Consider the following 25,218-nt stretch of genomic DNA (forward strand, 5'->3'; position numbering starts at 1 on the left):
TCACGTATTACGAAATCAATACACAATTTTTCATTTTTGCTGAAGTTGGATGCGTTTATGTAACAGAAAAGCAAGCAAATCATACTTATTAAATCATTTTTCTTTTATTTTAGAACATCATACATCTTACAATAAAAATTACGTTCACTTAAGTAATTTTTCTCTGCAAAGTACAACAAAGTATTGGGTCATTTAAATGTCGATAAAACTGCCGTATTACTTCGTGTTGATACGATGCAATAATCCTTGCTATCCAAGCCTTTATCACTACACTGCAGCTCCTTTCCATTGATCTAGTAGCCCACAATGGTCGAGTGAGGAAAGAGAATTAAACAAATATACTTTAAATAATAATCTGCAGAAAATAATTTTAAAATTATATTTTTAAATAAATAACTAATAAATTAATTTTTAAATAAATAGAAAAAAGAAAATGCGCAAAAATGAAGGCTGGGGTCAATGTTCACCGAAGAATGCATGGTAAGAGGTGTCATTAGTTAGTGGTACCAGTTACTGGTTAATAGTTACCGTAATAGTTAGCCAGCCATAATCGTCATTAAGTCAATCCTGTGGAAATTGACTTAATGTAGAAAATTGTGTGAATCCGGTAGAACACAAATTATATCAGCAGCATACTACTGATCCAATGTGTAAAGTAAAGGAGGACGAGGTCTCGAAGTAGTCTTCACGGATGAGTTATGGAGTACTGTAATTGTACACTATACCACTATATTCGCAATTCCATCAGACCATAATCTCTCCTTTTGAAGATTTTATTCAATGATGAGACTCATTTAATGCAATTTAAATAATTGTATACTTGCGTGCGTGCAAGACGTGCAGTACTGCTAAAGTCCGATCTTAACGAATCCCAGTGACCCGTACGGTAAACGTACCGATCATTAAACTCTCACATATCAGGAAGTGCGCTGGTTGATTTGTTCTCATGAACTACATTACCTCCTCACATCCACTGCATATTACATATGTTTCTTCTGTATATTCTGTTTCAATGAATACATTACAATTGATCCAACACAATTGATCAACAATAATCCAACAGTGTCAACTTCATAAAACATAAATCGCTCCCGAGAACAATGCAGAATATTGTGTAGGGTGAAAAATAAGCAAATGAAACATTATCATTTGACCATTTTGAGAAAGATAAAGCTACTCTAATTTATCAATCAGTTCAACCTGACATCTTTATATTCTAACTTCAATGATTGTAATTAACTTTAATCAATTAGATTAACCTACTTAATCTTACTCTCAAGTGCATCAAGAACATTGTTAGAAAGGCCCCTAAAATTCCATTTAAGGAATTGGTGGTAGATATTCGAGAAGGTGAAGCTGTTCTCGCTGATTGCTCACCTTCAGAGGGTAGTCAGGGAGATAACGATGTCCAATTGTAAAAAACAGTCGGCAGTTCATCAGTGGCGGAATCTTACGGAATCTATATTGCTGATTATTCACTTCGATTGATCAGATAGGTTTCTAGATAGTTTAGGAGCTGGTTGATTTCTCTGTTAATGGATTTCTCCATTATTTTGGGAAGAAATATTAGAGAAAAAGAAATATCATTGGCCGCAATATTTGTACTTTTTTTATCCATCTATACTTTCATAGATGGAATGGCCTTGGCAAGAAACCACAATGCTTGACTACCGTTTGGACAAGCATTTTCTTCTCTTAACCTGTTCAAAATCCAGTTTGCATTGATTAATAATTTGCAGCAGTTGTTGCGAGCTTTAGTGTAGGCAGAAAACGAAACTGGATGAGAGTCATTTGCGATATGCAATATCGCAAATCACATCTTGAATAGCTTATAGAAAAACCAAGGTTTAGATAAAGGACAAGATTTTAAGGTTGACTGTGATAAAGGATTTCACCTCTACAAGAATGATTTCACTGATCTCAGTAAGAATCATTGACAACAGAAGATTTGAAGAGTAATCGAACCAATGAAAAGAGAATAGAGATCTCGCAGATTATCCTATTTTACATTCTTGTAGCCGAATAAAAAGAAGCTGAGAACGGCCAGTTAATAACTACTAGTTAGTAGTTATTAACTAAATAACTAATTAGTAGCACTATAACTTTATAGCACTATAGTCAACTACTAGAATAACTAGTTAATTACTACTAGCAGAAGTAATAGTAGTTATCACTAGTAGTAATAATATTTAGAATAGGCTGAAACACTTTAGCGGAGGCAGAAAACGAACGACAATCGCATCATTTAGTACACAGCAAACTGAATTAGCAAAAACGGCATCGTTTTAGTTAAATTTCATATTGTGAATACCTTCACAACGAGTTGCCACGATATAGCACTACTTCGAATACGTAATGCTTCACCAAAGGAGAAGAAATCGTTCCTTATTCCCGGCAGATACCACATCGAATACCGGCATCGAAGGGCCAAATAACCCCGAAACGTATATTGGAAACTCGTTGTGAAGGTATTTACAATGAGATTTAAATTTACGATGCCGTTCTTGCTAATTCAGAGTTTGCTACATACTAATATGATGATGATGCGTGTACACTAACTTGTACGTTATTTAGAATAGGTTAACAAATAACAGTAATATTAGGCGTAGTAAACTCAGTAATAGCGACTTAATAGTTAACTGCTAATAAAGTCCGCTAGGTGGCGAAGGTGAGTTACTGATTTATGTGCTCCAAAAATATTCAAATATCTAACTTGAAAGGATCATATATGAATTACATATTGACAGAACTCACAAGGGCTGGAATCTGGATATAGCGTCTACTATGGAATCCTGAAAAGGCAACGTTTTTAACTTAACTTTTAAAAATTGCTTAACCTTTAAGCATTTTTTTTTTTCTGTTAATAGTTGAAACGGCCGGTCGGTGTCTAATAGATTCTGCGCAACAGCAGGCAGCAATAGTTCTCTTAAGTGACGGCACTAAGCTCTTGACAAGGTCAAGTGGCGACAAGGTTAGGGATTATACCTCCCCCACTCCCACCTGCATACGTTATCGCCTATAACACGTAACCAAGCTATTCCCGTAACTGACGAATCGTCGGTTACGGGAATAGCTGACCCAAAGAAAAGTAGGAGTGAAATGGATTGCACATAAATAAAAATAAATAAATTTTCTGTTTATACTCCGGGACGACCAAACGGTCAGAGGAGTTCACAAATAGACAGAATACAAGAAACAGCACCGTATTCAGTAGTCACGGGCTTGAGGACAGAAAGTAATGAAAATCGCAAACAGAAGACAAGAAATTAATGTAATCCGGAGGAAAGCATATCAGAAAGAATAAGAAATCTGCAAGAGCGCAAAATAATCCCCATCTGGTATAGCCGTCTTGGTAAGATTGGGTGTCTTGAGTCGGACATCCATCATTCTTCTTTCTTGGTGATTCCGTTCTCTCTCTCTCTCTCTCTCTCTCAATATTTTGTCTGGTGCAGTATAAGAAGACTTCATTGTACCATATTTTATTTTATTTTATTTTTTTTATTTTATTTTATTAATAAAAAGATACACAACAGGTAACCATTAACAGTGTATCTGAGATCAGATCAATAAACATAATAACAATAATGTGAAATCCTACAGGACGATAAACATTGATACAAATTCAAACAATAAAGCATATGTACAAAAGAGGATTGTATTAAGTTAAGTTACCGGTAAAACAAGTAATAATTAATCCGTTAGAGAATAGAAAAATAATATAACAAATAATAAACTACAATAATTAGATGTGAGCTAGTCACTTTGCAGTTTAAGAGAAGAGGCAAACTTGTGGATGGAGTTCATCAGTGATTGGGAGTTGTCAAAGAAGTCAATGCGAGAGTCATTTGCTGATTTGCTGATTCTGTTCAGTGGACTGAACTTCATTAAGTCCGTGTTGGCAGAGTCAAGGCGAAACGGTGTAAGGTTCCTGACTTGTCTACAGGGAGCATTGAAGTTTATTTTACTCAGGATATCAGATGCTTCATAAATTCCAGTGATTACTTTGGCTAGGAGGGCGATGTCAGCAGTAACTCTTCTAGTGCACAGAGGCCTTAGATGAAAGTAATCACACAGCGATTCATAATACACTGAGTGATAGAATAGAGGATTGCGGTACGTAAGGTAACGGATAAAGTTTTTTTGGACTGCTTCAATTTTGTTAGTTAAAGTCTTTGTGTGAGGATTCCAGATGGGTGAACTGAATTCAAGGATTGGCAGTACAATAGTTTTATAAAGGATAACCGCATATCTGTAGTTTTTGAACTTGTATGTGTTCCGTTTGATGAATCCCAGTGTTTTGAATGCTTTGCTGGTGATTTTAAGGACATGGGCATCGAATTTAGCACTGCTGGAAAAGAGAATCCCTAAGTCGTTAACTTGGTCACACCTTTCGATGATCACAGAGTTAATACTATACTCCGTATTCATTAGTTGTGGAGATCTGCAAGATGAGAAAGAGATAACTTTGCACTTCGAGGGGTTAGCAGACAAGCCATTCAGAGATAGCCACAGAGAGAATTTATTGAGAGCACATTGAAGTTGTTGAGAATCGGTAGTCTCCTTCACTGCTGAGTAGATCTTAAGATCATCTGCATAGAGAGCAACTTGAACATTGGAGGTGTAGATGAAAGAAGGAAGATCATTTACGAAAACAATGAAGAGAAGAGGACCTAAGGGAGAGCCTTGTGGTACTCCGCTTAGTGGTATAAAACAGTCTGAGTTCACTTGATCGATGATAACGCTCAAGGAACGATGCGTAATATAGCTGCGTAGCCATGAGAGCAAAGGGTCACGGATGCCATACAGCTTAAGTTTTTCCAGAAGTTGTTCGTGCGGGACTTTATCAAATGCCTTAGATATGTCTGTGTAGACTGCATCAACTTGTAGGTGGTTATCAAGAGCTTCAGAGGTGTATTGCCAGAAAGGAAGTAAATTTGTGACTACTGACTTGCCACTGCAGAAACCATGTTGATTCTGATCGATAAAAGGCTTGAAGAATTCGAAGAGATGTTTGTGCACTGCTGTGTCGAAGAGTTTAGCCAGGCTGTTTTGCAAGGTTATGGGTCTGTAATCGCATACGTCATTTTTATCACCTTTTTTGAAAATAGGAACTATATTGACCTGCTTAAAGTGATTAGGATACTTCCCCAGCCTGAGAGACAGGTTGAAGATCCGCAGTATGAGGGGTTTCAATGTAGTGACAGTCCTTTTCCAAAATAGGCCTGGAATGTCATCTGGGCCTCTAGTATAGTCATTTTTCATGCTTTTTAATGCCGAGTTTAAATCTTCATCAGTGATAAAGAGATTAATGAGGATATCATCTTTAACAGGTGTGAAGTCAGGAAATGAGGCAGGTCTCAATGTATCATTTGTTTGAATTCTAGAAAAGTGTTTGGCAAACTCTTGAGCAATACTGAATTCGTCAGATAAGAGAATTCCATCTGCGTTTCGGAGTTGTAACTTTCTACTGGTTATGTTCTTATGCTTCATGAAATTCCAGAATGGTTTGATATCTCTGTGAGTAAGCAGACTATCCTGAACTGACTCTGTATACATGTTGTAGGAGTTTAATATGAGAGTTTTCACTTCTTTGCGGAGTTGGCTGAATATTTCATAGTATTGACTGTCACCTGTTTGCTTATATTTGTTTCTGTAGAATTCTTTGGATTTAATTTTACGTATTAGTTCACTATTATACCAGTGCGGGTAGGTAGAGCGTGCGGTAAGATGGGATTGAGGAACAATGTCAGATATAACTGAATGGACACAGTTAATCATGTTGTTGGTGAGTACATCGACGTCATCCATAGCGTCAGCGAGCTGCTTGTCTACGTTTCTTAGAGCTAGGTTGAGCAGAGGCCAGTCAGCCTTTCTGAAATTGAATCGAGGAGTACGGGAGCTGCATTTGAAGTTATGAGAAGTCACTGTGATGTCAAAAGTAATTGGTGAATGATCCGAGTGAAATATGGGGTTGTCGGTGTGAACATCTATATGAGTAGAGGAAAATATTAGGTCGAGGTAGGCATTTTCTCTGGTTGGAAAGTTGCAAATTTGTTCCAGACCATAGCTGTGAAGCATATTAAAGAGAGCCCTAGTCTGCAGTGATGGAGAAGAAGATTCTAAATTGGCCATTTGACAGTTAAAGTCACCCAAAACCATTGCTATGTCGGCAGATTGAATTAGTGGGAAGATTGATTCCAGCGAGCTTTCTAAGTACTGGAGCTCTATATTAGTTAAGGGAGGTGGAAAATAAAGCAATACTATTAAAACCTTTAACTTGCCAAGATGAAGAAGGCAGTATACTGATTCAATATTTGTGAAATTTGATGCAGTTTCACAGAGTATATGGTTATTATGTATAATAGCTACTCCGCCTCCACGAGATCCTCTGTCCTTTCTATGGATTGTATATTGTCCATCTATAATTTCCTGATCATCAATATTTATGGAGAGCCAGGTTTCAGTGAGCAGGTAAATGTCGTAAATATGTGAGCCTTGGATTGCTCTGAAGTGGTTTAGGTTGCTAATTATACTCCTGCAATTCTGAAGGTAAACACTGAACAGTTGGGATCTGGGGATTCTATGACGAGAGGAGAACGTAGTATGTGTAGATAGCAGGGTATCTGATTGCTATGCCGGTGGAGAGGAGATTTTGGACTCCCTTGATGGTCTGTCCGTGAAGCGTTTTACTAGAGCCCCTGATAAAAGGGATCTTAGATTCAACACTTTTTCTGTTTGTGATGGAAGGCATGTTATTATAAAAGATGAGTAGGCGGGACATCGTGTCTTCAGAGAACGGACATCTACTCCGAAACCATATTCTTCTTTAATTAGGTTGATAAGATCTTCAGATTTAGTGGAGGGTCCAAGTCTAGAAAGAAAAATTCGGTCTTTTGTGGGAATAATTGTGATATTATACTTGTGTTTGAGTAACTGAGATTTTTCTGCAGTAGTTACATTCTGTGTTTGATGAGTTATGGCTGGAAGCTTGGAGAAAGTACCTTGAGATATAGATGCTTTAATATTTTCTGACGGTTTGTTCTGTTTTGATCTTTGGTGCGATATTTGAGACTGGCAATCAGAAACAGGTTTACTCACTGTGGCGGCAGATCTACAGACAGGTTTGCAGACCTCATTAGATGTGGCAGCAGTTATTTTTGCATATGTTGCCTTAACTGATGTTGAAGAGGATTCCGCTTGGTGACTCTGAGCTTGTGAAATAGAAGTACAGACAGAACTGTTCCGCAGAGGAGAGTAGGTGGGAGGAGTGGTTCTATTTACATCAGAAGAATCATCTAACAGAGTCTGTTTGGCAATAAATTGCTCAGTTGAATGACTTGAATCATGAATGTTAGCAGGCTTGGGCAAGTTAATATTTGCAGCAGTAGAACTATTGAGGCCGGTGGAAGGTGAAGATCTGGTCTCAGTACTGAGGGCATCGTCAGTTAATGAAGAATTCGTATTCACTTTGAGCCCATTGGTGTCGAGAGTAGGTTCAGAATTCTTCCTAGCTTCCCTTAAGTGGCAAGACATAACTGATGTGAGATTTTTAATTTGGGCGTTAATGTCAGAAATTTCAGCCTGTTGATTAGCTAATATTGTTTTTATACCACAAATCTCCGTGTATAGCTCGCTGTTTCCTTCATTGAGTGTATTAGAATCCAGGAGAATTTCAGAGTTTGCAGTATGAGGTGCACTGATTAGATGAGTTTGAATGAGGATTTTCTGCATAGTGTTAAAGAGTAGTTCCTGGAATTCAGTTGATTGCAGAATACCAAAGGTTGGATTCAGAGTTTCCGTAGGGAAGGAGTTAGCGCTGAGATCTTCTGACAGCACAGATGTTTGAGTTGATGTATCTGAGATTTGATGCGACAACAAAGAAGGATTAGAGGCTTCATCCATGTACGATTCAGAGTCGGTATTTCTAGTTATTGGCATGATATTTGTCTCAAATGTACTAGAGTACGGCATTTCAACTTTGTTAGCCGAAGAGGAGGAAAGTGACTCAGGTTCCGTGCTGTTTGGCGTTGCAACAGTTATAGGGCTTTTCTGAGAATTTCTGAGTCGACATCTATCACAACAGAATGATTTCCGCCGACTTTTATTTAATTTTTTCAGGTCAGAATGTGTACAGTCATTGCATATTAATTGTTTGCACTCAATACATTGGACAATGGGGTCAGAGCTGGTCCCACAGATGGTGCAGACGTTAGAATTTTGACAGGAGGTAGTATTTGTCATATTGAATTCAGTTACTGTAGTTTTACTAGATAATTTAATATCACCACAGTTGTGGTTTAGCAAGCAATAGGCACTGTGACCAGCCGGTCGCCTTAGTTGCCCTGCAGTGAAATCCACAGGGAGCAGGGGACTAAGTAGGGAGGGAAGAACAGAGCGGCTAGGCAAAACTCTAATGCCTGGTCAAGGTCAAGTGTCTGTTGGACACATGTATAAGTTGAACTACAAGATAATGGCTGAAAGCGCTTGTATGGAGTAGCGGAATGAACATGCAGAAATTCATTTAATACTTATCTGTTGTCCGTTCAAATAATACAGTACTTGCACCTGGCAGTCCAAGGGCCTATCCTTATGTGGTGGCACTAATAGGAACTTAATACTTTAAATAAAAAACACACAAAACAAGAAAAGTTTACGGAGCATATCATACAGACAGCCGGACACAATCATCCCCCTAGCGGATGGCTAATAATAAGTGAATTCTGTTTGCAGCAAGACCCGACAAGCAATAGCACAAAACCCGGTGAAAATTTAGGATCAGCACAAGGAAATGACTGTACACAATTCTACTAGGAAAATTTGAAAACAAAATTAAAAAAAGGCTGAGAAATATTATGACAACTGCAAATGGAGCGTGAATGCGTTCCTAGATTATGAGCTCTAGAGTTAATTCTTCCCCTTCAGATAAGGATCCTCCAAACCACTCCTCACTTAGAGCACATCACTAAAAACATTGAGGGTAGAAAACCCGCCCATACAAAATTATTTAATTCCTGCTCTCATCGAGGATTTAAGCCAGTTCACAGAGAAGGTTATGTCTATAGCTTCCTGTAACACACCTGAAACAAACAGACGGGTTTCTGAAACCTACAACATTACTTCTATTGCAGCCAGAGATCAAATTTTGGTATCAAGGTTAGGGCCCACGACACAGCCCAGAAATATTAAAGCCATGCGCGAGTGTGAACATGGGATAACCCTGGAAGTAAAGAAAGTGAAAATACTATATCCAGCTTACTCTTATCTCTTTTCCACCAGATGAAGAAACTGTCCTACTAGACCTGGGCACAAGTACTTAGCCCTACAGAGACAGATGGGCCAGATCACTGGTTAAAATTGGTGCAAGGAATCGGGCTCAATAGTAATAAAAAAAAAAAAGAGAGAAAGAAAGAAAAAACAGCTGGGGATGCGGAACATCACATCCACTTGTTTGTAAAAAACGTGAGGAGCACCTCAAATAAGCTGCACGCTTTACAATTAATGATGACGCAGAACGACCCGTATTTCATTTGTGTAAATCCCTTACTACGGCAGCAATGTGAAAATACAGCTATGAATATTATATCTCCCACCTGAGCACACAAAGGAGACAACAAATGAGCTCTATTTCAGTTGAGATTTACTTTTATTGCAAATCTCAGTGGACGCAGTAATAGCGGGAGATTTTAATATGCCTCTTCGGAAAGACAGGGGGCCAAGAAAGAGCTGGATGCTACACTAGGCGCATTGCATTTAATGCAGCTTACGACACCAGTGACAAGGGGAAATGCAGCACTTGACCTGTTGTACCATAGTTCGTTAGACATAAGGCTAACGCAAAACTTTATAAAATTTAAATCGGACCACAACCCCGTTGAAGTAGCAATGAAGATCAATAAATACAGTGAAGATCAATAAATAAGCACACGAACTGGGCGAAGCAAATTATCTTTTCTTCTGCATATTAATATACTCAGTATATTATAATGCTTGTTTTGTTTTGTTTGTTTTTGATTTTTAGGAGCATTAGCAACTAAGGCTATATTGCTCCGGGAATATGCGGTGGTCATTCCCTGACCTTTTCCGCATCCTCCGTATTTGGTGGTGACGGGCTCGAACCCCGGTCTAATCAAGAAGCATCTGCTACGCACTCCTGCTCCTTCCCACCTGGCTACGGAGGCGCCATATTATAATGCAGAAGTCATTCTGTCATCTAACTAGTTACAACTGGAATTACTTGCAAGAAAATCCAGTAGACGAAACTTTAGAAATGATCACTAAAATGCTATGTCAAACAGCATTAGAAGGAGCAGCAAAAGAAATCAAAATATCTAAGAGAACAAAAGAGTGGTCCAACCCACAACTGAAAGAAAGGGTCTACAGGAAGCAAAAGCTGCACAGAAAATGGCAAAATATTGGACATCCCGCTGACACACTCATTATAAGAAGGAACGAGCAAGTTTCATCTAATCAAAAGACTGCAATGTCTTTGACAGAACACTGCAATGTTGTTCAAATTAAAACAAGCAAAAAGAATTATTAGCAATAGAAAGAGAACAGAACGTGACTGAATGCATTTTCCAGGAATGGACTAATAGCACCCATGGACCGAATTACATTGAGGCTACTGAAAATAGGAACAAAATTTTGGATTTCCTGAAAGATTTAAGCAGGCGGTATTCGACCCCAGAAGAACAACACTACCTCTTTTAAATGAAATTCGAATCACCAAAGGGAGCGTAATGCAGGCAATCAACGATCTGCCCAATAAGGCATTATTGGACCACAAATTTCCAGTGTTCATCCTTAACATAACAGCCCATTTATAATAGATGTACTGCACATCTATCAAGAAATTATCAAATCAGGAGTGTTCCCGCAAGCTTGGAAAAATTGCATTGTAACCCCAATACCAAAGATTAAAAACCAAAAATTAGTTAAGGATTACAAACCAATTTCTGTTAGTTGTACCCTACAGAGGGTATTTGAAAAACCATTGCATCCTACCATCACACAACACTGCTTCAGCCATAGATATGCATTTGAACTCAGTCATTTCAGGGAGATCGACAATAAAACTTACTGGAAACTTTTTCGCGTGCAGAAAGCACTAAACGAGAAAAAGCAAATGGGTATTATTTATTTATTTTTTGCATATCTCTGCGACATACGACAGCATCTCAGTTCCAGCGCTCTGGGATTTTAGGGAATTATTTTAATGTAAGAGGAAATTGTCAAGCCTGCTCGAACAAAGACAACTTGATATTAATAAATATGTACCGAAAGCTACAATTGATTTACCATCTCTCTCTCTCTCTCTCTCTCTCTCTCTCTCTCTCTCTCTCTCTCTCTCGCGAGGAATACCACATGGAGTCTTTCGGCTACCTTCTTCGTGGCCGCCTAGAGCCGTTTCTTGCTCGGAACTGCACTTTTAACTTAAGCTGACGTTGTGAAATTCTTCAAGTCCTACAAATCAGCAGAAGGTATTTGACAGATGGCGAATAGCGCAAGACTTGGGTCATTTGGGCACAGAAGTCTGCCCAAATGACCGTAACTAACAAGCAGAAGAAAAATAACATCTTTGTGAATGGGTCTAGTTTGGTAAAAGTGCACTTTTAAAAGTGGGGTTTAAGTGGGATGACAAACTCACTTTTGCTCAACACTTCGCTCACTTGAAGACAAAAAACGTACACTGCTTTATGGACAACTAGACAAGAAATTGTAGGAATTAAGGATGTTAAAGTGTCTCTTCATGTGGTATTAGAGTGGTTTAGGATATGTTTTAATAATTCGTAATAAATAACAACATAACGTCCTTCACAAACTATATGATAAATTTAGTATGTCTACAAACTTTTTTTTTCATAGTTGTTATTTGGAAATTTTTTAGGATTTATTTTTACTAAAATAATATATTTTCACGGGGGCCCAATTTTTCTAGTTACGACACTGTGGCCACCATTTTACTATCTGAAGGGCCATACTCTACTCAAACCTACACTGCACTCAAACACTACACTACACTGCAGCCATCACACCCTGGATGCAGCGGATAATTAACATGAATACACGCACTCCCTCACAAATGCTCACAGGCAGATTGGATGCACAAGCCCTGGAGAATGTTTTAGTCAAACCGTGTGCCATTGCTAGACATTGGTAAGGAGTAAATCTTCCATTTGAAAATTGTGGTATTCTGAACAATCTTGGCAGCCTGCGAAGATTCTTTACATCAAATACTATTTAACTCTTTGCAGATAGATGCCGAAAAACTCTAAAGATGCAACATACCGGAAAGATATCTTCCGGAATTCTTAGACTTACCGAAATACGAATCAGCTGCAATGTATCAACATACCAACAAGTTGATATTAAATGAAACTGTTTAATGCATAAGTGAAACTTTCTACTTTAAGAAAAATAATATTTGGTAAGCTATTGAATGAAAAAAGATGTCGCTAACAGTTGTATAAATATATAATTTATATATGGAATTACTGATTTGTAAATATGATTTGCATAATGTATACACAATATTAATATGTAAATATATATTAAATATAAAATGTATTTCAGGACGAGACTGCGTGTTCAGTACAGGGTGATTCTAAATTATTGTGGGGGGGGGGGTTTCTGTGGCCTATAATTTTCAAACCGGAAACAACAAAATAAAACTGCTTACGGAATGAGAGTAACTCAAAACGTTCTGTTACCCACCAACAGAATCAATACTGCAGAATGCTGAACAATTGCAACATGCGCGCCTTTCGTCGCACGTAAGATGTCCAAGCGATATTCAATTTCCATCCAAGTGTTCTCCAGCATTTGTAGTGCAACTGTTTCGATTGCAGCAACAATTCTGAGCTTCAGTTCATCGAGGGAGGTCACAGGGAGCCTTGTAAACAGCGTCCTTCACGTATCCCCCTCAGGAAGAAATCAAGCTGCGTAAGATCGAGTGAACGCGGAGGCCACAGAAACGGTCCACCACCAGGAATATGCGTGTCAAGAAAGTTTCGGACAATAAGAGCCCAATGTGGCGGCGCACCATTTTGCTGGCACCATATTTGGCTGATGATTTTCCAACTGGAGTAACAGATATAGCTGTAGCACGTCCAGATAGGTCACTGCTTTTCCGCAAAGAAAAAGGGCATCAAAACTTCCGAACATGACAAAGCGCACCAGACATTGACCTTCTCTTTCCAGATCTCTTTCGAATTCTCGAATGGGGTGAAGGTTTTCTGATCCCCATATTCTGCAGTTATGACGATTTACCCTCCCTGATACGTAAACCATTGCTTCATCACTAAATCTCCAAAAGGTAATTTTCATCAGCTTCGGCATTTGACAAATAGTCTTGCGAAAATTATAAACAGCGGGGTTTATCGTTTGGTTTTAAAGCTTGCACCATCTGCAGTTTGTAGGCATGGAGGTGAAGGCGGTTATGAACCCTCTAAACAGTCGTTTGTGGTATACCTACTGCAAAGAAGCTAATCTAGTTGATTTTCATCAAACTCCTGGTCACCACGAACATTATCCTCTCCGCTTTTGAAAGCAAAGCCGGGTTTACAATAACGTACAAAGGCTGCATTCGATTCTATTCAGATTTTTTCCACTTTTTCACTTAACTTTATAAACCACTATTGCAAATCAGAGGATACATTATATCAATCAGTTTTCCGCGGTGGTTTCTTAAAGTGGAGTTCTTTTCGGACTCCATTTCGCTGCCATTGAAGATATTCCCCCACTTGAAGATATTCTCCTGACGACATCAAGATGTTTTCCACCAGCTGCACAGGGTCAAGATTATCTGTAGTAATTAATTATTTAATTACAGTAATTAATCTGTAGTAATTAAATCAATTCACTTGAATTGATTCATTTATTTCAAAGTTGACCGGAATCAATTCAGAGGGAGTCTATATGCTCCCTGAAGAAGTCCCTCCAAAGTTCAACCAACATTTTTTAGATTCTGCAATCTCTAGTGTTTAAACATAATTTAGGAGTAATTGATAAATTCGCTTTCACCACCATTTTGATTATTCGCCGACACTTGCAATAAGTCAATTACCAGAAGGCCGTCACTGTAAAATATATCAATACACTCTCCATTCTTATTCGATATATGATATTATTATTTATTAACCTGATTTCCATCTGATATGGTATCTAGATGTGGGCCCCGCCATTGAGGCTGTGACAATTACTCCTTTGTTAACGTATGGCTTTATGAAGGACGCATATTTCAATGAATACAAAGTAAACTGTTACAATAATAATCTCTTAAAATAACCAATTCAAGAATGTCTAAAATTCTGAAGAGTGGCGCGTTTTAGTTTCTTACTCGGAATCCGAGGGTAGCAGAACTTGCTTCCACAACAGTCTGCACAGCAATTTCTTGGAGGACCACACTCTTCATCTGAAGAACACTGGCTGGGGACCCTCTCTCTACACAACATTTCCGCATTATTACATACGGATTTTGGGCAGTCAGCTGCAGTAAAGAAAACAGTAATTTATTATTTATTTTTAAAATTTTTTGTTTTGCTCTACATACAAAAATACAATACAGAGGTTTGGATAACCCAGATAGTTTGGTAGATATTTTCTTGGCTTTGATTTTATTGCTATAATTGAGACTTGGCTTCCCGAACGTTCTTGAGAGGAATTCTAATTATGACAAATTGCAATGCAGCCATGTTAGCAGAAGGACCGGACGAGTTAGTTTTTAATTTAATGTTGTGAATCATTATTATTGAAAATCTGTCGTTTGAGGCGATTGGTGCTCGCTGTACAATTGGTGTCGCTATAATTGCAGTTTATTGCCCGTCCCTGTGAATATCGATTATGATTATTTGATGAAGTTTTTTCGTAATCGGTATTGAGGATGAGGTTTTATTAGCGTTGTAGAGTTTTAGGAACATCGGCGACTAAGGCCATAGTGCTCCGCGTATATTGCCTGTAAATTGCGTTTTCTGAGGTCGATTTTCTGTTTGTTGGACGAAAAACCCGAGTTTCCGGTAGGTAAAAGCACGGTACTCTCACCTGAGGTTGGCTAACTCGGTCACAGGTGAAAAAGGCCTATAAAATATTCCCGTCATAGACCGGACTCGAACGCTGAGTTCGAGTCCAGTCTATGACGTACAAAGGGAATCCACCTAAACGTACTGCAAACCGCTATGGGGTAGAATAAACTAGTGCCTTTGCCGGGGTACAATACACTGCAAACCCTATCTGGGATAGGATTAAGTTCGAATCTTGCTGGCACATTCGGGCGTGGAATGACTTTGCACCTGTATACTGGAAGGTGGGTCAGGTGCTACAAACGCCTTCGGGTGTAAACGCCATATGGCAGTTCTTGGAAGGGTAACTGTTACCCTGCAATATTTTTTCTTTCCTTGGCCCTGGGTCGGTGCGCTCCAACTTTCATTTCCTCCCTACTTCAATCTGGAGGACACCTTTCCACGTCCTTCCTTCCCACTTTAATTTCCCCCTCTTTAGCTCTCTCCCTCGTTTTCTTTTTTCAACTTGGTCTCTGTCAGGAAGCTCAGGTGGCGCTGGCAGAGGCCAGCCAGAATATTATGGGGCAGCCTGGTTCACCTCCCAGTGGTGGTGGGAAACGCAGGTCCCATTAGGCGTCTTGCGGCCAAGAAGCCAGTGACATAACAGAACATAACGCTACTCTGACACAAACCAGACATTACACTTTTTCTGGCTTTTACAGAAATTCTGTATTTCTTCACAAAGAAGCACGAAGTTCAGATGTAGGAAACCACCGGTGGTACCTTCCACAAAACACTATGTGGGGAGGACGGTGATGGGAGAAACCTCTGGTACCGTTTGACCCTCCATACACTGAACACTGTGGGGAGGACGGCGATTCTACCCACGAGGGCCTGTTACTTTGATTGAGCAGTTGATGACTTTCTGTTATGAAAGTTCTGACCTCTTTCTCTAAAGAGATGGCTCGATTGGAACGTGTTTTTACTAACTTCCCGCAGGTCTAGGATTAATTTCAAGAAAACGCAAAATTATTAACAGTAACGCTAAAATTATTAACGATTCAAACCTGAAGAAAATGATTATCAAAAAGAACTATATTCGCGTATTTTAATACGCGAATAAATTACAATCTACAGAAGTTCAAGTCCAATGTCAACAAATATCTTCTTTCGTCTTTTCAACCTCCAACCCAAGCACAGTACTAAGTACTATAGGTTCTAATACCTCTCGTGTTTGGGGTTCACACAAAAAAAAAAAAAAAAAAAAGGCTTCTACGCGAGATTCTGTACAAGATAAAGTTAATTATGACGAAATATAAATGAAACTAAAAATTTGTGTCTAAGAAAATGCACACATGTCCCATTCTGAGATTAAAAAAGATCTTCAGAAAGAACTGCAGCAAAATTCTGACAAATGCTTGAATGAAGAAATTGAAATAGATGCGCAATTAAGCAGCTAATAATATTCACCACAAATTCGTTTAATTCCTCTGTGAGTTGTTCAAGTCGCGGAAACGGCGAAGTTTTCAGCGAAAGAAAACATGGCTGAGAGACATAGGGAGATAAAACATGGCTGAAAGATTACAGGATACTGTAAGCAAATAAAATTAACAATTTTTAACGTTACTGTTAATAAGCTAAGACTTCTTTACTTGGTTCACTTGATATTTCGACTATTGATGAACCTACTCAGGTAGCTTGCAAACTGGATGAGTATTTTGCATCTACATTCGTACATAAGGAATTCGGTAGGGAAGCGAAGGCTAAAAGTTTATCACTCTAACCGAGAATTAAACGATTTCGTGGTAACAAAATAGAAGAGAAATTGGTGAAATTAAACATGAGGCACCAGGAGTGGATGGGTTATATTTAATTATATTACGGCAGGGAGCAAAGGAGGTATGCAAAGCGGTAATTATGAAAACATCCTTTACTCAAGGGAGGTCCCCACGGACTACAGATGTGCAAATTATCCCCAATTCAAAAATGGGGCAGGATCAATAGATGATACTACCAATTACAGACCTGTTAATTTAACTTCTGCTCCGGGGCTAAAGAAGAATTGCAAGATCATCTAGACAAGATTGAAGTTATAGTTCAGAGCGAGCATGGGTTCGTCAAGAGTAAATTATCAAGAAGTCTTGCCTGAACAATTTGATTGGATACTATTATGTGGTCACAAAGGAACTAGATGCAAATAATAATTTTGATATCATATACTTGAATTTCAGGAAAGCTTTTGATGCTGTTGCATGAAAAACTGCTGCAAATTGGAGCAATGTGGCATTAAGGACAAAATGCTACAATGGATAAAAGGATGGTTGAGTGGGAGAAGACAGATTGGTAATCAACTGGCACTATTCTTCATGGATTAAAGTTATAAGTGGAGTCCCCCAGGGTTGGGGGCCCATTTTTTTTTTTTTTTTTTTTTTAATCAATGATGCTGAAGGTATAGCATGCTTAATATCGAAGTCCAAGATGTTACAAAGGCTGACAGGGTTGTTACTGCCAATCTTTATGTTATGTTGATAATGGCAAAGCCCTTCTACAATAGGATCTATAAAAGTTGACCAAATAGGCTGAGAACTGGCCACTGAAGTTTAACGTTGACAAATGCAAAGTACTGCATACAAGTAGCAATAACTCCAGAGTAACTTACCAACTCTGTGGTACTATACTCAAGGTGGTGGAGTTCCTGGTAATTGTGAAGTCAGATGTGTAGTTCTCTGAGCAGTGCAGAGAGACTGCCAGGACAGCTTATGGGGTTTGTCAATGATATGCAGGAATTTTGCTAGCAGGGATAAGGTGGTGATTATCTATTGTAAAAAAATAAAACTGTAAGGTAATGGTCAGGCCACACGTTGAATACTGCATACAGGCCTGGAGGCCTCATTTTAGGATGTAGAACTGCTGGTATGAGTACAGAGAAGGGTAAAGAGATTAGTGACGGGAACAAAGAGGTGCTTTTACCAAAAAAGGCTTAAGTTCTGAAAATTGCAGCGTCTGCAGACTGGCCATCGGCAAGGTGATCTTATTGATGTGTATAAGGCGTTGATTGGTTTCAGCAAGCCCAATGCTGATGGGATTCTTCCTCTTGCTCAGATACTTACACACTAACAGGCATTTGCAGATGACCTGATACTGACTGTTGCCGCAGACAATCGACTTCAATTGGAAACCCAGGCAAATTGAGCAATTCAAATTCTACAAGACTGGATGAAGGTCCATTTTCTTAAGATCTCACAGGGGAAAACCTACTCAATGCTACTGAAAGGAACATTAAATCTCTGTAGACCACCGCAAATTAAAGTAGAAAATACAACTATCAAACTAGTCAGTGAGATGAAATATCTAGGAATCATACTGGACAAGAATCAATCTTTCAACCCACACTTGAAACATATCCGAGAGAAAATAAGGAGATATTCTGCCCTCGTCTCAAGAATAGCTAAAAGGGATTGGGGACTCAAGAGGCACACCTTGGGACTGTATTACAAAACAACATTTATACCAGTCATAACTTACGCGTCACCCATCTGGTTCCAGAAAGCAACTACTGCAGTTAACAGAAGGACACTCGATTCCATCCAACGGACAATACTCCTCTCTATTACACGGGCCTGCTGCACTGTGAGTACAGTGCAGCAGGCCCAGCAGGTTCTGGCGGGAGCACTCCCCCTTGATCTCGAGGTGGTGCGTTGTGCCATGGTGCAGCATCTCGCAAAAGGGCTTCCCTGCACCTTCCTGGGCCACTCCATTGACCTTACAGGAAACCTAAAAAGAGAGAAAACAAAACTCGCCACCCACCTACAGCAGGTCTGGCAGGATAGGTGGTCAGAATCCACAAAAGGGGAAATAACGAGGAAATTTCTGCCTGATGTCGGAAGATTATACCCAAAAGCACCATCATGGTTTCGCCCTGGACTGTACACTACGTATCTTTTAACAGGTCATGGGGCCCTGAATGCCAAACTAAACAGTTTTAAATTAGTAAACGATCCCCGCTGTGTCTGTGGGGAAGTGGAGACATGGTCTCACATAATGTACAACTGTGAAAATTATGAGGAACTCCGCTGCCTCCTGATGACAAAGCTGACTTACTTCCCTCGCGACAGGGAATCAAACCTGTTGGACTCGCAAGAGGAGTATAAGGAGTTGACAAAATTCGCCCAGGGACTGTTCACCCGAAGGAGGACACTTATTTCTATCTACAGGGATCAAGAACAGGCACCACGACTAAACTAACCATTCTTGGACTGATACAAGACCTTCCTTTGGGACTCTATAGAATTTTTTTTTTTTTTTTTTTAAGCCACGCTCCCTTGCGTGGCCCTTTGCCTCCACTCCCCGGGCGGGAGGGGGAGGTGACTTCTGGTCTCCTCCTCCCCTCGCCACCCCTCTCTTCCCTCTGGTGGGGCATGGGCCTGCTCCACTGATTTGGGGGTCATCTTCTCTATTGACCCCTTATTTCTGTCTTTTCCCCCCAGTCTTCAGTCTCCCCACCCCTCTCTCTCTCTTTTAATTATAATTACTAGTGTCTGAACCATTGTTAAATTGCATGAGCCCTACACCCAAAAACTTAACAACATTTATTTGCATAAATAGTACTTCTTATGGCTGACCCATAACTATAACTTTATTTTTTTATATTATTATTTTTTTATTTATTTATTTTTTTTAAGGTCCTTGCCACTGAAATCTCAGGAAATTAGGTGGCAGGACCTGCCAGAGTAAATAACTATAATACTGGTGTACCTGGTCTGCCTCCACGAGGCAGAGTGTGGACAACGTTGGGTCCCATTAGGGGCCCAGCGGCTAAATGACCAGAGGAACAACGGTACACGACACTACACATGTACAAAATCCATACACTTTTAAACCTCTGGCATTGACAGTGTTCTGTTTCACACCCACAATGTATAGCCCGCGGAGATGGGGGAAACCCCTGGTGCCGTTTGACACTAAACACACTCTACACTCCACTCTACTCGAGGGGGCATTAATTCAAATTCGGGAAAGACTGTTTCAGAATAGGTGTGCAAAAATTTTCCTTTAGCCAGCGAGTGGTTGATTACTGGAACAAACTTCCATCTACCGTTGTGGATGTTGATGGCTGAAATAAATTCAAGGAAGAACTGGACAAAATTTTGGAGCCAATGGATAGGTGAAATGGGAAGTTTTTTTTTTTTTTTTTTTTTTTTTTGTTTTGGCTGATGCTCTGATGCATCATATGCCACTACTATGGTGCTAAAGCTACCTTCCGAGTCATTTCAGTTTTTTATTACTTCAAAGAGCACTTGAAGTATCATTTATTTTTAGATTAAAAGATGTTACACTATATTCTTTGATGGCCTTGCCTTTATAAACAAGAAGTGTTTTGACACGTAGGGATATTTACGAATTTAAACATTGATTTATTTTTCCGGCTAGTATATTATATGTCAACTGTCCAAATGTTTACAATAAAAAAATTATTATTTTTTTTAAATTGCCATATTACAACGTTTATTACAACCTATTAAAGTATCGATATAGGTTGAATACCGTATACATAAAATTAACATTAAAAAAAATAACTTTTAAGGTAAGTTTTTCAAGTCATGGTTTCTGTGAAATCCAAACTTAGAACAGAATTATTTTGAATAAAAAAATAAATGTCCGTTTATTTATAGGTGAATGAATTTACACGATATTCAGCCTGAAATGCCCTTTACGGCAAAGGCCAGAAGGGTTTAGAGACCTTCATGAATAGAGCCTATATTAAAGTACATACGTAGCCTTTTCAAGTCCATAAATAAAAGAAATATTTACCATTTTTAAATTAAAATTTTGCGTAACCAACTGCTTTTTTATGTAAAAATTGTTCCTCGCCTTGGTTTACTCTAAAACCGTTATCGGTGTAGTACTGAAACGAACATAAATCGATTTTTAATTGATTGATTAATTAAATTGATTGATTGTACATATCACGCGAGGGCAGTTATGTATTTTCTTTCCGTGCGTACAACTTTAAAACTGTTTGTTGTACTTTTCTTTCTTTTTACAGTCAGTTTCTGAAGTTACTGGAAATATTATTTTTTTTTTTAAATAATAAAGAAAAGAAAATAATCCGATGAGGTGTACAGCAATCAGTTATCGGACAATATGGCCGAAATATGGCGTAAAAGACACATTGCCTTAACCTAAAGACAAGCTCGATAGACTCAGATACCTTTTAATTCAAACCTTTTGGGTGTATAATATGGAGGACTAGAGGGGAGTGAAATAATAATTAGTCTTTAAAAAAAAAAAAAGACTAGCACAACATACTGATTTCTGTAGGAGGATAAACCTAGGGGTTAAACTGCCTAAGTGGGCCTGAATTTTCAAGGGACAATCAAAACATACCTAAAAAATTGGTTTTTAGGTATGTTTTGTTACTGATAATGCCTAAATATCTGATCCCCCATCCCGTAAATTCTCAGCCTATAGAAATGTCAGCTTAACCCCCAGACTTAGAGTATGTTTTTGTGGTACCTGGGAGGCTCTTAGGACGAACTGTAATTAGATATCCCCCCTCCCTCTTCTCGCTGGGTTCGATAAATCTGGAATAGCATTTCCGATCATTTGTAGAATTTTTATAGAGAATATTCTTCTGGGCATTTTGTGTCCTTACGTCTTTCCTCACTCTAAAATAAAGCTTCTTCATAAACTGCCATCCATCACGTGAACGTAAGAAGTTTTAATACATCATGGAAGTTGATAACCCCCGAGTTACGGGGATAATGGGAGGGTTTGAAATACAATGCGATACATTTCCTCATGTTTAAAATTCAAATTCAAGCTCTGGCCATAGCTTTGAAACTGTTCAGAATCGGACACATATTTATTATTATTATTTTTTTTTTTTTGGACCCTAGCCCCATATGTATATATTTTCTTTTCTTTTTTTTTGAATATATTTCAATGATGAAAATTCTTTCTTACCATCAACAGATGCCAAAGATATCAATGCCACAAATACGATCGCCCCGGCACATTGAATGAACTGCATTTTCATCTACAGCAAGAAAAAAACAAATGCTTTAATATCAGAATATTTACTAAACGTTAATTATTTTTGAATGCGCGCGCGCACACATGAATAAAGAATGATTTCAGAAGTTCTCCGAATACCGAAATAAATATTTGAAATAACGAGGAACAAAACTCCGCAAAGCTGCACACATATTAGGAAAATATCTGACTATGCGGACTGTAGTTCGGAGGAACAGCATGGAGGGGAACTGACTGAGATCGATGCTAGAACAAGGTGGGTAAATTGACCTAAGAAGAAACGATTATAAACGGGAATGAAGGAAGTTTTCCTTTAGTCATTGAATTATTAAACACTAATAAGTTATCTTCATGGTAGAACTGAGACCAGCGGGCTGGGAGATATTCAAGAGGACTTGCTGGATCAGTTAGCAAAAGCTGACAACAAAAAATGTACTGATGTTAATTACACACTTCTTGAAAGAAAGGGAGGAAATCTCTTGAAGGAAGAAATGTATATTGTACAAACCCATTAATCCTTGGCTACATGGGAAACCCCTAGCATTGTCGCTGTTGTGGGTATTATTGCATCAGGCAATCATGTAACCAATCACGGCCTGCAATAAAGATATATAAACTCAGAGTTCTGCCTATATAAATTGTGTCACTGAATATACAGTATGAAGAGATACAATGATATACAGGAATTTTTCCAGCAGGGATAAGGAGGTGATTATTCCATTGTATAAGGCAATGGTCAGGCCACACCTAGAGTACTGTATACAGGTCTGGAGGCCTCATTTCAAGAAGGATGTAGAGCTGCTGGAACGAGTACAGAGAAGGGCAACAAGATTAGTGAATGGAACAAAGGGGTGCTCTTACGAAGAAAGGCTTAAGTTTTGCCAATTACAGTGTCTGGAGACTAGGCACCAGCGAGGTGATCTGATAGAGGTGTATAAAGCCTTGAATGGTTTAATGGCATTCTTCCTCTTGCTCAAAATAATCACCTGAGAGGGCATAAATTCAAATTGAGGAAAGACAGATGTAGGATAGACGTGCGGAAATTTGCCTTTAGCCAGTGGGTGGTTGGTTGGTGGAACAGACTTCCATCCCTTGTGGTGGAGGTTGATAGCCTAAATAAGTTTAAGGCTCAGCTGGACAGGTATTTTGAACGAACAGAGGGGTGAAGTGGAAGTGGGTTTTTTTTTTTTTTTTTTGGCTGATACTGCATAAGCTCGCTTTCTTGCATCAAATGCCTCTACTAATGCTAAAAGGTGCATTTATCCCGTTGCTTCGTACACAATCATAATCTGGGATTCAGCATCTCAGTAACTTCATCACCCTTGAATACTAGACCCTACGCTAGCAAAAGAAATTAGCAAGAAATCCATTCACTGTCTGCAGAGGCATGCTTTTCATATCATTGGAAGCTACACTTTAGAAATATCTTGAGGCTCGCAAAACTATCGGCATGGGAACTAAATAAATAAAATAAATTTTCTGTTTATACTCCGGCACAACAACCAAGTCAGTAGAGTTTACAATAAATCGTCAATACAAATATTTATCGTATTTAGTGGTCACGGACTTGAACCCCGGTCCACTCAAGGAACGCGTGCTATGCACTCTCGCTCCTGACCACTGGGCTACGTCAACGGCGTTCACCTCCTAGAGAGTAAAATCTAGAAAGACCTGATCGCCTTTCGAGCCTCCATTATTTGTTTCTTTTCAGCACCCTCAGTCTCTTCAGTGCCATGGTAATTAATCATTAAATTGCTGTTGACATTGCTAAGACAAATCTTACAGAACTTGTGTATTTTGCTATGGAATCATGTACTTGATTGTAAACGTAAACAGACCTTATTCCCAATCTCATTATCTGTTTTGTAGTTGTATGGAAGTGATTATCTTATTTAAGGCATTTTAACATTGTGCTGTTTTAGGGATGAAATCTGTAACTGAACCATCAGAAATGTCAGAATAACCCCAGACTTTCGGAGTATGTTTTTATGGTATCTGGAAAACCCAAACGGAAATCTACAGATTTGTAAATGTCAGGTTAAAATAGGTCAACTCCAGTTATGCGATTGACTTGAACGGGGCCGATTTCTGAATATAAATTAAATATCTTTTAATAAATACGTAAAAATGGAAAGTATTTTCATCCGAAGGCGACTCACCTGAAGAGGACGAAATCAAACGTAACCAAAAAAGAGATTATACACTTCGCTGTCTGGGAGCAGAGAGAGAGACAAACTTATGGCGAAATGCACAATATATTCCAACGAGAGGTAAATATAAGTGTTCTGGTTCGCTGCCCACGTATAATTTGGCCGCCATACCTTCCGTTATCACTTGACACGAGTTCTGCATGCTGTCTTCCGGAAACCGACAAACAAAAGGGAAATCTATTGCACGTTTTGATAGAGTTACGAACTCACCCCGTGGCGACGCCTACATCATTACCCTGAAACGATCTCGAAATGTTTTTAATAATCTTTTTTAATTCTTCCTCAAAGTAAGGCATTGCCAAGAGGGGGAGGGAACAGACGGGGTGGTTGGATTGTCTCCACATCTAGGGAGGTTCTATGATAGAAGTGAAGTATGTGGAGCAGCCTATTGAATGCTTAACCTGCAAGGGGCTTCACACTTCTTGAGGTGGCCATGTAATAGTGCTAATAGCAGTCACATGAGGTATAAATTAGAGTGAAAAAAGGCGGAAGAGCGAATAAACAGAGAAAACAAGGATAGAAGAGGAAAATGAAGATACGTGGAAAGAAATATGCATAAATGTTTTTGAAGTATTAAATACAGGGAAAATAAAGCCAATTAGAATGCCAAATTTAGACCGGCAAATTTAAGTCTCTTTCCTGATATTTCAAATATCAGAAATCTACCATTAAAGAAAATAGTTTAACATAAGGAACAAATAAAAACCAACTGTTATATCCATTCACATCAGAGGGCCACCGGACTTGACACCTGTGACATACTACACTTCGAACGCAATGCAAATTACAGCAACAGGCGGAGGGAGACATTAACTGAAAAGTCTGCCCGCCCAAGACATAAAATATCATTATGGAGGCCCTAATGCGCAACAGAAATAACAGGAAAGATTATGCACTCACTGCAAAACCGAATTACCACAAAAATGAAGAAATTTAAACCAATAATAGAGGGCAGTATGAGCAGCGCAAAGCAAAGC

At 38.8% G+C, this 25,218-nt stretch overlaps 1 long non-coding RNA gene across 1 annotated transcript; it reads right to left on the minus strand.

Annotated features, from left to right (window-relative positions):
* Positions 1-177: 177 nt before the first annotated feature.
* Positions 178-24,247, minus strand: LOC150076587 (uncharacterized). The gene is made up of 4 exons (XR_016547835.1): positions 24,191-24,247; positions 21,963-22,035; positions 14,339-14,488; positions 178-293 (listed from the first exon to the last, which is right to left on the minus strand). It is a non-coding gene; the product is annotated as an uncharacterized LOC150076587 (long non-coding RNA).
* Positions 24,248-25,218: the final 971 nt, after the last annotated feature.

Source organism: Mastigoproctus giganteus, chromosome 13 (genome assembly GCF_048544385.1).
Source record: "Mastigoproctus giganteus isolate SK-2022 chromosome 13, ASM4854438v1, whole genome shotgun sequence".
Lineage (NCBI taxonomy): Eukaryota > Metazoa > Arthropoda > Arachnida > Uropygi > Thelyphonidae > Mastigoproctus > Mastigoproctus giganteus.